The sequence below is a fragment of the Bos indicus x Bos taurus genome, unplaced genomic scaffold (assembly GCF_003369695.1).
Source record: "Bos indicus x Bos taurus breed Angus x Brahman F1 hybrid unplaced genomic scaffold, Bos_hybrid_MaternalHap_v2.0 tig00011632_arrow_arrow_obj, whole genome shotgun sequence".
Taxonomy (NCBI): Eukaryota; Metazoa; Chordata; class Mammalia; order Artiodactyla; family Bovidae; genus Bos; species Bos indicus x Bos taurus.
Window position 1 is genome coordinate 30,427 of NW_020867865.1, and position 14,511 is coordinate 44,937.

The 14,511-nt window shown below is 52.9% G+C and overlaps 3 non-coding genes and 2 pseudogenes across 3 annotated transcripts; 2 read left to right on the plus strand and 3 right to left on the minus strand.

The window, feature by feature from the left end:
• Positions 1-2,005: 2,005 nt before the first annotated feature.
• Positions 2,006-2,197, minus strand: LOC113889233. The gene has a single exon (XR_003510181.1). It is a non-coding gene; the product is annotated as a U2 spliceosomal RNA (small nuclear RNA).
• Positions 2,198-2,746: 549 nt separating this feature from the next.
• LOC113889229 lies at positions 2,747-3,206 on the minus strand (annotated as a pseudogene).
• A 4,829-nt stretch (positions 3,207-8,035) lies between these two features.
• On the plus strand, positions 8,036-8,525 carry LOC113889230 (annotated as a pseudogene).
• Positions 8,526-9,076: 551 nt separating this feature from the next.
• Positions 9,077-9,266, plus strand: LOC113889237. The gene has a single exon (XR_003510185.1). It is a non-coding gene; the product is annotated as a U2 spliceosomal RNA (small nuclear RNA).
• A 3,395-nt stretch (positions 9,267-12,661) lies between these two features.
• On the minus strand, positions 12,662-12,854 carry LOC113889238. The gene has a single exon (XR_003510186.1). It is a non-coding gene; the product is annotated as a U2 spliceosomal RNA (small nuclear RNA).
• Positions 12,855-14,511: the final 1,657 nt, after the last annotated feature.

The window sequence follows — 14,511 nt, forward strand, 5'->3', positions numbered from 1 at the left end:
GTATCTCAACAGCTGAAAATGCAAAGACTGTGTGACCTTCTTTGTTTTCTGTCTTGCAATGTATGCCGTTTGCAGTCCACGCCCTGAAAATGTATTTCTCCCAGAAAAGAGGGGGGAAGGGCTTGTATGTGCAGAACTAAAGGTATATTCTGTCAAAAACAAGAGGCGGGGGGGTTGGGCTGATCCTGAAGCAGGAAGAAAAACAAGAAGCGCATCCGCTCGCTCTAAAGTTTTCTCTCCACTTGTACCGTCGAAAACCGATTTCAAAAATACAAGCTAGAGTCGGTCTTGATGTCTAGCGAGCCCTCCGTCCCCGGTAGCCTGCGCCGCGCCAGCGCCGGCCTAGAGCCAGAACCGGAGCTATACAAGATGGCCGGCCAGGCAACCTGGGGGCATCGGTCCCCTCCAACAAATGGTGACATCGGAGCCGGGGCTGTGGTCACCTTCCTCTTCATGACAACCCCCCCCCCCCCCCGAACCCCTTCCCGTGGTGAAGATACTATGCTTGCCAGTCTCAGCGCCCCTTGGTGCGCAGTGACTTGATGCCTCCCCCTCCAGACTCCGAAGCATCTCCCGACGCCGAAGTGCCCTCCTCTCGCCCATCCACAGGGAAATAAGTGCCTCCTGGACAGTAGTGGGGTCCTGGAGCCCCTCTGCGGGCGGGCGAAGGCGCTTGAGTCCGTGTGCGACTCCTTGCGACCGTAGCCCGCCAGGCTCCTCGGTCCATGGGATTCTCCAGGCAAAAAGAATACTGGAGTGGGTTGCCATGCCCTCCTCCCGGGGATGGATGGATCTATCTTCCCGACCCAGGGATTGAGCCCGCCTCTCCTGGGTCTCCTGCACTGCAGGTGGACTCTTTACCGCCGAGCCACCAGGGAAACCCCAAAGCCCCTCTGCGCCACCTGCTTTCCGGACCCCACTCGCTCCACTGTCACCGAAGATGGCCTTGTGAAGATGGTGCGGCACGAGGGCACCGGGACCCTGTGGCATGGCCTCCCAGCCATCTTTGTTGATGACTGTCGGCCACTGCCACCTACTTCACCGCCTACGACCTTACTCAAGGCCTTCCTGTGTGGTGGAGCCCCGACCTCTTCCTCCGCGCACCCATGGTGGCTGGTCCGCGGGCCTGCCTGGGCACCGTGACTGCTAATCAATCCCCCTGGAGCTGGGCACGGACAAAGCCGAAGGCTCGGCACCCGTCGCGCTGGGAGCTGAGCACGTGCATCCGGCTGGTGCTCGCTCGGGCTGGGCTGGGCAGGTCCGGTCCCAGTGTCCCTTCGGGATGTGCCCTTCTCGGCTCTGTCTGTACTGGTTCAAACTAGAGCTGGCCGACGTGGCTCAGGTCTAAGGACCGGACAGACCTTCGCTCCCTGGGCTTCGGCTTTTGTGTCTGGCGCCATCTCCTGGGCTGTGGCGGCCATCCTCCTTTCTTTTCAACGTGACGCAGAGAGGTGAAGCGGTGAATGACGCCCCCCGCACGCGACTGTCCACTTGGCTTCCCGGACCCCAGTCGGTCCGAGGATCAAGCATCAAGCCCACTTCACCCGGCGGCATTTATGAGCACTTGCTTGAGTCTCGCACAAAAAGCTTCCTCCAGAAACACTCAACCGGGAACAGCCTGTGAGATGTCGAAAGAAAGCAGGGAAGAGAAGAGAAAAAAAAAAAGAGAGAAAAAAAGGCAAGAGGCCTTTTTCCCTGGCTGTCCCGTGGCTCAGGATGCCCCGAGCCACCTACGGGCCAGCGGTCCGAGCCCTGGTTTGGGAGCACCCAACCTCTTAGCGGGCTGGGCCGCCCACATGGGTGCGCTGTAACGGCCCGGCGGCCAAAAGTAGCAAACCTGCACCCGTAAACGGGACCATGACACACACGCCCCCGCAACCGCGAGTGCCACTGAGACAAAAAAATATATCTTTAACAGCAGCATGCGCCGGCAGGAACCCAAGCCTGACCTCCCAGCTCGTCTCCCAGACAGTCTGTCTTTGTGATGACACAGATTGTTCCCCGTAGGGGGTGCACCGTTCCTGGAAGTACTGCAATTACCAGGTCGATGCGTGGAGTGGACGGAGCAAGCTCCTATTCCAACTCCCTGCTCCAAAAATCCATTTAATATATTGTCCTCGGATAGAGGGACGTATCAGATATTAAACTGATAAGAACAGATACTACACTTGATCTTAGCCAAAGGCCGAGAAGCGATACCTTCGCCTCGGGCTTGGCCGCTACCGTCCTCCCCTCACCTCCATTTAGCTCACGGTGAGCAAAGTCGGCCTCAAACGAAGGCCCGCCCTCTCCCCTAGACTGCACGGTGTCCTAGTGCCACAACTTCTAAGACGTCCATCGTTCGTCGGGTCGTTTCATTTGTTGGGCGCCTTTAGGCTTTCTGGTCTCCCACGGCACCCCCCCCCCACCCGCCCCCAGCAGACAGCCAAGCAATTTGCATGCCCCGCCCACACACGCGCCTTCTTCCTGCTGCGCGTGTGCGCCGTCTCGCGGTGGAACCGAAACAAGCGCGTGGCCCAAAGCTCCCGGAAACGCCCAGACCGAGAAAGAGGCAAACCGTTCCAACCGGGTTTTTCTTTCCAGCATTTCTTTTTCTTCTTAAAAATTTTTTCCCGAGCACATAGCTACGTACCCACCCACCACTCATCATCTTACTGTTATTTATTGTGTACACATACACGGATGAGTCGGCTATGTAGAAGTTCTCTTTCAACTTTCTAGATTTTTTTTTTTTTTTTTTGTGATGAAAACAGTCCCACAGCATTTATTGTCATCTGGTGATAACATAAGGGTGAGCAGAACAATATGAATACATGTTTTAGAACTACATCTCTAACAAAGGACACCTAAAAAAACCAACGGTATTGCCAAACAATTTCTCACTTCATCTGTCACTTCTAGTTGGAGACACTTTGGAGCAGAGTAATGTTATCTCCTTTAGCATGATCCGACCCAGTTGTTTTCTTGACTTTGTTTTAGAATGAATCTCTTCTGCGTCATCTAATACGAGGTTCATACACTCATCAAAACCAATGATAGAGCCCTCTGTCCGCATATTCACTTGTTCATAAAGCCACACCCGAATCCGTGATCTATTTTGCAAGTATCTGAAGATGAGATTGATGGGCTGCACCATCACCTTCTGCACCTTCTGGCCCTGGCCCCGGTACGCCATGCTGGACGCTCACAAGCACCACAGTGCTCCACACTCAACTTTCTAGATTTTATTCGTCTTGATTACTATGGCTTTCTTTCCAAGGTCTCTTTTCTTTTCTTTTTGGCTACCCTGGCTCTTCTACGGGTCATGTGGGAACTCAGTTCCTCGAGCAGCGATAGAACCCGCGGCCTAGCTTACATTGGGAGCGCAGGGTCTTCACCACTGTACTGCCAGAGAAGTCCCTGCAGTCACTCTTTTCTATTTCCCTCAGACTCTCTCGGTATTTTTATGTGGCTTTGCTGGACAGGGAGCCAAGATATCCGCGACACAATTTGGCTGCTCTTCCGTCAGCTGCTCGCCAGAAGGCTTCCACGTAGGCCTCCTCGGCTTGATGGGACGCTCCAGGAGAGAGAGTGGGAGGATTTCTCCCAGTCCAGATCGCTGCGGACTCCTTGCCATAAGGCCGTGCCCCATCGCAGCTGACCTGCCTTCTTGGCCGCTCAACTGCAAGCCTGCAGTGGAGAACAGGGGACACACCGACCGAGCAGAGCAGCTGCTGAGGCCTCTTCTGCCTTGAGGATACCCTCTCTTCTCCTGTCCACCCCAGCCCAACAAACTTCCTGGGGCGGAGGGGGGCGGGGCGGGTTGGGGGAGCGTGGAAACCGCTGAGTACTGGAGGATCAGAAAGAGGGTGTAGGCAAGTGGAGACACACCTGCCAGCAGCTGTGGTGAGCCTCCCGGAGTGCACGTGGAGCCCTTTTACCCTGAAAGTAAGGGAACTTCCTCCCAGTTTTGGGATTCTCCCTGCCATGTACAATTAGACAAAGCTAACTTTCTCAAAATTCTGACCCTGCGAGAACCAAACTATGCTAGGAAAAAGCTTGATGTAGAACGCAGTGTTTAAGTCATCCGTTTCTGTGCTCTAGCGCCCTCCAGCAGCAACTACGGAGCCTTTGTGCTGCAACTACTGGAGCCAGTGGGGTCAGAGCCTGTGCACCAGGAAAGGTAGTCCCCACCTGGCAGCAGCTAGAGAAAGCCTGTGAGCAGAAAAGAGGACCCAGTGCAACCAAAAGTAAATACATTGATAATAATAATTATTGGAAAAATATTTTAATTGGATTAAATACTTTGGATTGGACTAATTACTTAGTTGGAGTAAAGATTTACTGAGCATGGCCCTACCCACCAGAACAAGACCCAGTTCCCCCCACAGTCAGTCTCTCCCCTCAGGAAGCTTCCATAAGCCTCTTCTCCTTATCCGTCAGAGGGCAGACAGAAGGAAAACTACAATCACAGAAAACTATGCAGACTGAGCACGTGGACCACAGCCTTGTCTAACTCAGTGAAACTGAGGGAGGAAAGGAACAGGCCGAGCTGACTCCATTTTGAGAAAGAAGGAAACTCCATCTTGCACTTTCAGTGAGCTTTGGACTATGTGCCTGTTAGCCATGGGGATAACATACCTACGGCCGAACTGGCCTCCTGGACTGATAAACACCAGATTCCATACCAAGATCTCCCGTCGCCAAAAAGAATGCAATAACCCCCCGTGCAGTGTCACCTTTGTCATCTTCATGGCACCCGTTGGTGTAGGCTACAATGTATAACCAGCTGACTCTTCTGATTATGAATCATGGCTATAACCTGACTGTGTCTCCCTTGAACACTTTCCAGGCTGGGTTTAAGGAATTTGGGGATGTGGGCTTGAGCAGTACACTTAAGGTATGTAAGGTTTTCACAAAAGTCGGTCGGGGTCCTTGGCTAAGAGGAGACTCTTCCTTGGGCCCGCCGGTGTAATAAAGTGCACTCCGCCATCTGCATTGTCCTTCTGAGTGAGTTTGTTTCCCGGAACGCGAAGTTCTAGAAGGTCTTGTAGGTCTTCATGGAACTGTCAGCTTCTTCAGCATTACCGGTTGGGGCATAGACAGACTTGGATTACTGTGATATTGAATGTTTTGCCTTGGAAACGAACAGAGATCATTCTGTCATTTTTGAGATTGCACCCAAGTAACTGAAAGGTTGTTGTTGAATCACACGAATATACCGGGATTCTTGGCCCCCGGAGGAGAAGAATTCAATCCGGGGCCAGAGACGAGGCTTGATCGCTAGGAGCTTTTGTGTAATAAAGTTTTATTAAAGTATAAAGGAGATAGAGAAAGCTTCTGACATAGGCATCAGAAGGGGGTAGAAAGAGTACCCACTTGCTAGTGTTAACAATGAGGTTATATAATCCAAAGAATGTCTGGAGATTGTAAAGACCTCATCAGACCTACTCCCGTAATTTACATTTTAAGATAACACTGTCTTCAGGCAAGATACAGCCTTGTAAAGACCAGGTCTACTCCCATAATTAACATTTTAAGATAACAGAAGGTTGAATCCAAAGACTGTCCTTAATCCAGAGACTGTCCTCAGGCAGGATACATTATTGTTATATAATCCTAAGGAATGTGGAGAAAGAAAAAAAGTTTGTCCTTTCTTCCTCCTTGAGAATTCCAGACCCCTCTCTCCTTGGGGACCCCTAGACTCCTTATCAACCTGCCTAGGAAATGACTCTCTCAGTACTGCATTTCTGACTCTTTTGTTGACTATGAGGGGATTCTTGCCCACAGTAGTAGATATAATGGTCATCTGAATTAAATTCGCCCATTCCAGTCCATTTTAGTTCACTGATTCCTAAAATATCTATGTTCACTCTTGCCATCTCCTATTTGACCACTTCTAATTTACATTGATTCATGGACCTAACATTCCAGGTTTCTGGATATTGCTCTTCACAGAGTTGGACTTTACTTCCATCACCAGTCACATCCACAACTGGGCATTGTTTTCACTTTGGCTCCGCCTCTTCATTCTTTCTGGAGTTATTTCTCCACTCTTCTCCAGTAGCATATTGGGCACCTACGGACCTGGGGAGTTCATCTTTCTGAGTTATATATATTTTTTTTTTGCCCTTTCATAGTGTTCATTGGGTTCTCAAGGCAAAAATACTGAAGTGGTTTGCCATTCCTTTCTCCAGGGGACCACGTTTTGTCAGAACTCTCCACCATGACCCCATGGCCCTACACCGCATGGCTCATAGTTCTGTTGTAGCCATCTGTTCCGGGAAACAAACTCACTCAGAAGGACAATGCAGATGGCGGAGTGCACTTTATTACACCGGCGGGCCCAAGGAAGAGTCTCCTCTTAGCCAAGGACCCCGACCGACTTTTGTGAAAACCTTACATACCTTAAGTGTACTGCTCAAGCCCACATCCCCAAATTCCTTAAACCCAGCCTGGAAAGTGTTCAAGGGAGACACAGTCAGGTTATAGCCATGATTCATAATCAGAAGAGTCAGCTGGTTATACATTGTAGCCTACACCAACGGGTGCCATGAAGATGACAAAGGTGACACTGCACGGGGGGTTATTGCATTCTTTTTGGCGACGGGAGATCTTGGTATGGAATCTGGTGTTTATCAGTCCAGGAGGCCAGTTCGGCCGTAGGTATGTTATCCCCATGGCTAACAGGCACATAGTCCAAAGCTCACTGAAAGTGCAAGATGGAGTTTCCTTCTTTCTCAAAATGGAGTCAGCTCGGCCTGTTCCTTTCCTCCCTCAGTTTCACTGAGTTAGACAAGGCTGTGGTCCACGTGCTCAGTCTGCATAGTTTTCTGTGATTGTAGTTTTCCTTCTGTCTGCCCTCTGACGGATAAGGAGAAGAGGCTTATGGAAGCTTCCTGAGGGGAGAGACTGACTGTGGGGGGAACTGGGTCTTGTTCTGGTGGGTAGGGCCATGCTCAGTAAATCTTTACTCCAACTAAGTAATTAGTCCAATCCAAAGTATTTAATCCAATTAAAATATTTTTCCAATAATTATTATTATCAATGTATTTACTTTTGGTTGCACTGGGTCCTCTTTTCTGCTCACAGGCTTTCTCTAGCTGCTGCCAGGTGGGGACTACCTTTCCTGGTGCACAGGCTCTGACCCCACTGGCTCCAGTAGTTGCAGCACAAAGGCTCCGTAGTTGCTGCTGGAGGGCGCTAGAGCACAGAAACGGATGACTTAAACACTGCGTTCTACATCAAGCTTTTTCCTAGGCATAGTTTGGTTCTCGCAGGGTCAGAATTTTGAGAAAGTTAGCTTTGTCTAATTGTACATGGCAGGGAGAATCCCAAAACTGGGAGGAAGTTCCCTTACTTTCAGGGTAAAAGGGCTCCACGTGCACTCCGGGAGGCTCACCACAGCTGCTGGCAGGTGTGTCTCCACTTGCCTACACCCTCTTTCTGATCCTCCAGTACTCAGCGGTTTCCACGCTCCCCCAACCCGCCCCGCCCCCCTCCGCCCCAGGAAGTTTGTTGGGCTGGGGTGGACAGGAGAAGAGAGGGTATCCTCAAGGCAGAAGAGGCCTCAGCAGCTGCTCTGCTCGGTCGGTGTGTCCCCTGTTCTCCACTGCAGGCTTGCAGTTGAGCGGCCAAGAAGGCAGGTCAGCTGCGATGGGGCACGGCCTTATGGCAAGGAGTCCGCAGCGATCTGGACTGGGAGAAATCCTCCCACTCTCTCTCCTGGAGCGTCCCATCAAGCCGAGGAGGCCTACGTGGAAGCCTTCTGGCGAGCAGCTGACGGAAGAGCAGCCAAATTGTGTCGCGGATATCTTGGCTCCCTGTCCAGCAAAGCCACATAAAAATACCGAGAGAGTCTGAGGGAAATAGAAAGAGTGACTGCAGGGACTTCTCTGGCAGTACAGTGGTGAAGACCCTGCGCTCCCAATGTAAGCTAGGCCGCGGGTTCTATCGCTGCTCGAGGAACTGAGTTCCCACATGACCCGTAGAAGAGCCAGGGTAGCCAAAAAGAAAAAGAAAAGAGACCTTGGAAAGAAAGCCATAGTAAATCAAGACGAATTAAAATCTAGAAAGTTGAGTGTGGAGCACTGTGGTGCTTGTGAGCGTCCAGCATGGCGTACCGGGGCCAGGGCCAGAAGGTGCAGAAGGTGATGGTGCAGCCCATCAATCTCATCTTCAGATACTTGCAAAATAGATCACGGATTCGGGTGTGGCTTTATGAACAAGTGAATATGCGGACAGAGGGCTCTATCATTGGTTTTGATGAGTGTATGAACCTCGTATTAGATGACGCAGAAGAGATTCATTCTAAAACAAAGTCAAGAAAAACAACTGGTCGGATCATGCTAAAAGGAGATAACATTACTCTGCTCCAAAGTGTCTCCAAACTAGAAGTGACAGATGAAGTGAGAAATTGTTTGGCAATACCGTTGGTTTTTTTTAGGTGTCCTTTGTTAGAGATGTAGTTCTAAAACATGTATTCATATTGTTCTGCTCACCCTTATGTTATCACCAGATGACAATAAATGCTGTGGGACTGTTTTCATCACAAAAAAAAAAAAAAAAAATCTAGAAAGTTGAAAGAGAACTTCTACATAGCCGACTCATCCGTGTATGTGTACACAATAAATAACAGTAAGATGATGAGTGGTGGGTGGGTACGTAGCTATGTGCTCGGGAAAAAATTTTTAAGAAGAAAAAGAAATGCTGGAAAGAAAAACCCGGTTGGAACGGTTTGCCTCTTTCTCGTCTGGGCGTTTCCGGGAGCTTTGGGCCACGCGCTTGTTTCGGTTCCACCGCGAGACGGCGCACACGCGCAGCAGGAAGAAGGCGCGTGTGTGGGCGGGGGCATGCAAATTGCTTGGCTGTCTGCTGGGGGGCGGGTGGGGGGGGGGGTGCCGTGGGAGACCAGAAAGCCTAAAGGCGCCCAACAAATGAAACGACCCGACGAACGATGGACGTCTTAGAAGTTGTGGCACTAGGACACCGTGCAGTCTAGGGGAGAGGGCGGGCCTTCGTTTGAGGCCGACTTTGCTCACCGTGAGCTAAATGGAGGTGAGGGGAGGACGGTAGCGGCCAAGCCCGAGGCGAAGGTATCGCTTCTCGGCCTTTTGGCTAAGATCAAGTGTAGTATCTGTTCTTATCAGTTTAATATCTGATACGTCCTCTATCCGAGGACAATATATTAAATGGATTTTGGAGCAGGGAGTTGGAATAGGAGCTTGCTCCGTCCACTCCACGCATCGACCTGGTATTGCAGTACTTCCAGGAACGGTGCAACCCCCTACGGGGAACAATCTGTGTCATCACAAAGACAGACTGTCTGGGAGACGAGCTGGGAGGTCAGGCTTGGGTTCCTGCCGGCGCATGCTGCTGTTAAAGATATATTTTTTTGTCTCAGTGGCACTCGCGGTTGCGGGGGGCGTGTGTGTCATGGTCCCGTTTACGGTGCAGGTTTTGCTACTTTTGGCCGCCGGGCCGTTACAGCGCACCCATGTGGGCGGCCCAGCCCGCTAAGAGGTTGGGTGCTCCCAAACCAGGGCTCGGACCGCTGGCCCGTAGGTGGCTCGGGGCATCCTGAGCCACGGGACAGCCAGGGAAAAAGGCCTCTTGCCTTTTTTTCTCTCTTTTTTTTTTTTCTCTTCCTCTTCCCTGCTTTCTTTCGACATCTCACAGGCTGTTCCCGGTTGAGTGTTTCTGGAGGAAGCTTTTTGTGCGAGACTCAAGCAAGTGCTCATAAATGCCGCCGGGTGAAGTGGGCTTGATGCTTGATCCTCGGACCGACTGGGGTCCGGGAAGCCAAGTGGACAGTCGCGTGCGGGGGGCGTCATTCACCGCTTCACCTCTCTGCGTCACGTTGAAAAGAAAGGAGGATGGCCGCCACAGCCCAGGAGATGGCGCCAGACACAAAAGCCGAAGCCCAGGGAGCGAAGGTCTGTCCGGTCCTTAGACCTGAGCCACGTCGGCCAGCTCTAGTTGAACCAGTACAGACAGAGCCGAGAAGGGCACATCCCGAAGGGACACTGGGACCGGACCTGCCCAGCCCAGCCCGAGCGAGCACCAGCCGGATGCACGTGCTCAGCTCCCAGCGCGACGGGTGCCGAGCCTTCGGCTTTGTCCGTGCCCAGCTCCAGGGGGATTGATTAGCAGTCACGGTGCCCAGGCAGGCCCGCGGACCAGCCACCATGGGTGCGCGGAGGAAGAGGTCGGGGCTCCACCACACAGGAAGGCCTTGAGTAAGGTCGTAGGCGGGTGAAGTAGGTGGCAGTGGCCGACAGTCATCAACAAAGATGGCTGGGAGGCCATGCCACAGGGTCCCGGTGCCCTCGTGCCGCACCATCTTCACAAGGCCATCTTCGGTGGACAGTGGAGCGAGTGGGGTCCGGAAAGCAGGTGGCGCAGAGGGGCTTTGGGGTTTCCCTGGTGGCTCGGCGGTAAAGAGTCCACCTGCAGTGCAGGAGACCCAGGAGAGGCGGGGCTCAATCCCTGGGTCGGGAAGATAGATCCATCCATCCCCGGGAGGAGGGCATGGCAACCCACTCCAGTATTCTTTTTGCCTGGAGAATCCCATGGACCGAGGAGCCTGGCGGGCTACGGTCGCAAGGAGTCGCACACGGACTCAAGCGCCTTCGCCCGCCCGCAGAGGGGCTCCAGGACCCCACTACTGTCCAGGAGGCACTATTTCCCTGTGGATGGGCGAGAGGAGGGCACTTCGGCGTCGGAGATGCTTCGGAGTCTGGAGGGGGAGGCATCAAGTCACTGCGCACCAAGGGGCGCTGAGACTGCAAGCATAGTATCTTCACCACGGGAAGGGGTCGGGGGGGGGGGGGGTTGTCATGAAGAGGAAGGTGACCACAGCCCCGGCTCCGCATGTCACCATTTGTTGGAGGGGACCGATGCCCCCAGGTTGCCTGGCCGGCCATCTTGTATAGCTCCGGTTCTGGCTCTAGGCCGGCGCTGGCGCGGCGCAGGCTACCGGGGACGGAGGGCTCGCTAGACATCAAGACCGACTCTAGCTTGTATTTTTGAAATCGGTTTCGACTGGTACAAGTGGAGAGAAACTTTAGAGCGAGCGGATGCGCTTCTTGTTTTTCTCCTGCTTCAGGATCAGCCCAACCCCCCGCCTCTTGTTTTTGACAGAATATACCTTTAGTTCTGCACATACAAGCCCTTCCCCCCTCTTTTCTTGGAGAAATACATTTTCAGGGCGTGGACTGCGAAACGGCATACATTGCAAAGACAGAAACAAAGAAGGTCACACCAGTCTTTGCATTTTCAGCTGTTGAGATCTATTTTTTGAGCGTTGAGGTTACTTCCAGCGGAGAAACCAGAGCTATTATTAATCAGCCAGAATGCTACAGTGATTGAATACATGGCCCTTTCTCCTTCAGCACGTTCTCTGTTCTGTTAAGTCACCTGAAGTTCCTTCCATGTTGTATCTCTATTTGAAATGTCTGTCATACATGGAGTCCGTTCTGACCGGCTGTTCCATTTTGGTGAACAGCCAGCGCGCTCTTTTTAGTCTGTCAGCTGCACCGATTTCTTCATTTTGAGGGGTTGGAGTCTTTCTAAACCCAGAAAATCTAGCTGTCTTTCACTTAGCGAAAGCACACGAGGTGGTATTTTTAGTGCCAGAGGTTTTGAAGGAGTCACTGTATAAGGTCAAGATCGGTTGGCCTTGAAAATGGAATGGCTCTTACTTCCTGCTACAATAATTCTCTCAGGGAACACGAGCACTTCACGTAATCACACGAGCATTTAAAACCTCCCTCTTGGAATCCCTTGTTCCAGGTCAGTATTTGGTGGTGCTCCCTTTCATTTTCCCCAGGACCCTCACTGGCTAGTTAATACCTTCCGCGTATTCCTTTCATACTGAGGAATTCGACTAGCTTTCCGCCATCTCAGCAGTGGGAGAAGGAAATGCTCTCTCCCTCACTAAATGTATACCAACTACTGCTTGCTTTCGGGCATTACCTGTAAATCCTTTGAGTTGCTTCCAGATGCATGTGCTGCACTTAAGAGCCACTTTTGTGCCCCTGAGCCCTCGCTGGAGGGTCTGCGGCTAAGGGCCTCAGCTGAACCGAACGTCCCTTCCCCCTCCTCCTCCAAGCGTGTCGATGGAGTGTCCACTGAACTGCGGGCTCCTTCAAAAATGCCTGTAGTAAGAACAAGTTTACTGAACACAGGCTCCTTCAAAAAGGAAAGCTGCTGCGGCCACACTTCGGGGTCTTACTTATATAGTCTCGGGCCAAAAGTGCAAATGCATATACCTGTAAAAGAGAGCAGACTCTTTACGGGACCGCTGGGGGTAGAAACACTTTGCTGCGAACGCTTATCTGTGTAAGGCCGCGTTTACTCCCGGAAGCCTCCCAGCCAGAGTCTCCCGGCTCTCATGCAGCAATAAACAACGAGGAGAAGGCGAAAAAACGACAAACCCTCTGAAAACCCACCGGGCACAGAACGCTCGCCTCTAAAGACTAACAAACCAAAGCGGGGAAACACTCCACAACACAAGGAGTAAAGAAAAAACCGCCCAAGCGCAAAGGCCATAAAAATTTTACACAAGCGAAGCACAACAAAGGCCAGCAAGCTGCACTTCCTCGTCTCACTGTTCCTATAGGCTCTCAAGCCTTACGACAGACTGTCTGCTCTTTTCGTACCAAGATTGATTTGCCCCCGAGGGGGGTGCACCGTTCCTGGAAGTACTGCAATACCCAGGTCGATGCGTGGAGTGGACGGAGCAAGCTCCTATTTCCAACTCCCTGCTCCAAAAATCCATTTAATATATTGTCCTCGGATAGAGGACGTATCAGATATTAAACTGATAAGAACAGATACTACACTTGATCTTAGCCAAAAGGCCGAGAAGCGATACCGGTTGCCTCAGCCTGGCCGCAGCCGCCCTCGCTCCATCCCCATTCAACCCACGGTGAGCGCCCTGAACCACACTCCCTGTCTGATTCCTTTTGCGTCGTTGACAGTGCTGTCAGCGGACTCCTGTGCAGGCCTTTTTGTCCTCTACCTTTGAAAGGACAAGTTCTAGGTCCTTAATTGCTCCGCCATTCCCGCGCCGAACAGCCATTTCTCATCTGCATGCTCCGCCTTCTGCCGCCCGAGGGGGCGGGGCTACCGCGGGCGGACTCCACCCTCCGGACCGCCTCCTCGCGCCCGGAGCCCGCCTCCCGACCCAGGGGCGGCTGCCGGAGACCGCGGGGGAAGCGCTGACACGGAAGCAGCTCTCACGGACCGAGCCCCAGAAATCAAGAACTCGCTTTTGTCGCTCATTCCCCGGCTCGCGCTGCACTCGCAACCATTGCCTCCTACACGCTGAGCTAGTGCCCGACACCCGTCACGGTTACCGCGGCTCTAACGGCCAGCACCACACCCCCTCGCCCCTCCTTGCTCCCGGCCGCTCTGCTCGCGTCCGTGTTCTCCCGCCCGTCTTCTGCCCCACAGTTCGGGTCCCCTGGGGCGGCGGGGTGGGGGTGGGGGTGGGGGTTGGGGGATGCGTCCTGACAAGGGATGTCCTGGGGGACGGTCGTTGGAATCGAACAGTGCCCGTCGCGATCACTTGGCAGCTCCGCTTCTCAGTGCGTGATGCGCTCCCGCGGAATTTGCTCCAGTCGGGGTGCACGGACTGAAGGGTCTGCGAAGGGCGCCCGGCCCCGGGGCACAGCGCTCTGCGGAGGCCGCTCGGGTGCCCTTGTGCCCTCACGGCGGTGCGGGGCCGTGGCGGTCCCGGCCACCCTCGCCGCAACGGAGCCCTGAAGCTCGGGAGATCAGGGACGGTGACTGGAAGAGCAGGGCAAGCGTTCTCCGGCAGCGCCTCGTCCCCCAGCCTCGCCAACAACCCCGCGTGGCATCAGCCTTGGGAATGCTTTTTCGGTGGAGGGTGGGGAAAGCGCGAGGGGTGGATCTCTCAGGTGAAAACGGTACCTCGGCCTAGCTCGGATATGCGGTTTTCTCTCGTGGGTAAATAAAGTTGAGCGTCCCATCCTGTTTCAGAGAAGCCTTTACATTTTCTCTCTCTGTGAGCTTATTAGTAACCTCCCTGTCGGTGGTCTTCGACCCTCTTCCCTTTCCTGCCGGCTTTTCGGTTGGGCTTTGCTTAAAGTGATGATGATTGCATTGTTTAAAGGTTCCGTTTTTATATCGTCATATTTATCGATTTAAAAAAGATATCTTTCACATTTTGAGTCGAAAGGACTTATGAAGTCATTTCCTAACTCTTCCTCTAGGTCTTCTTCTTCTTCTCCCTCAACATCTACGTCGTCCAGCCGGGGGGATACTTTCCCGGGGTTGGGTGGTCGTGTTTCAGTCGCGCCCGACTCTTGGCGACCCCGTGGACTGTAGGCCCGCCAAGCTCCTCTGTCCATGGAATTTTCCAGGCAAGAATCCTGGAGCGGGTTGCCATTTCCTGTTCCTCCTCCAGGGCATCTTCCCCGCGCACGAATGGAACCCGCGCCTCTTGCGTCTCCGCGTCGGCAGCAGATTCTGACCACCGCAGCCACCTTCCTCTGGAGCACAGTG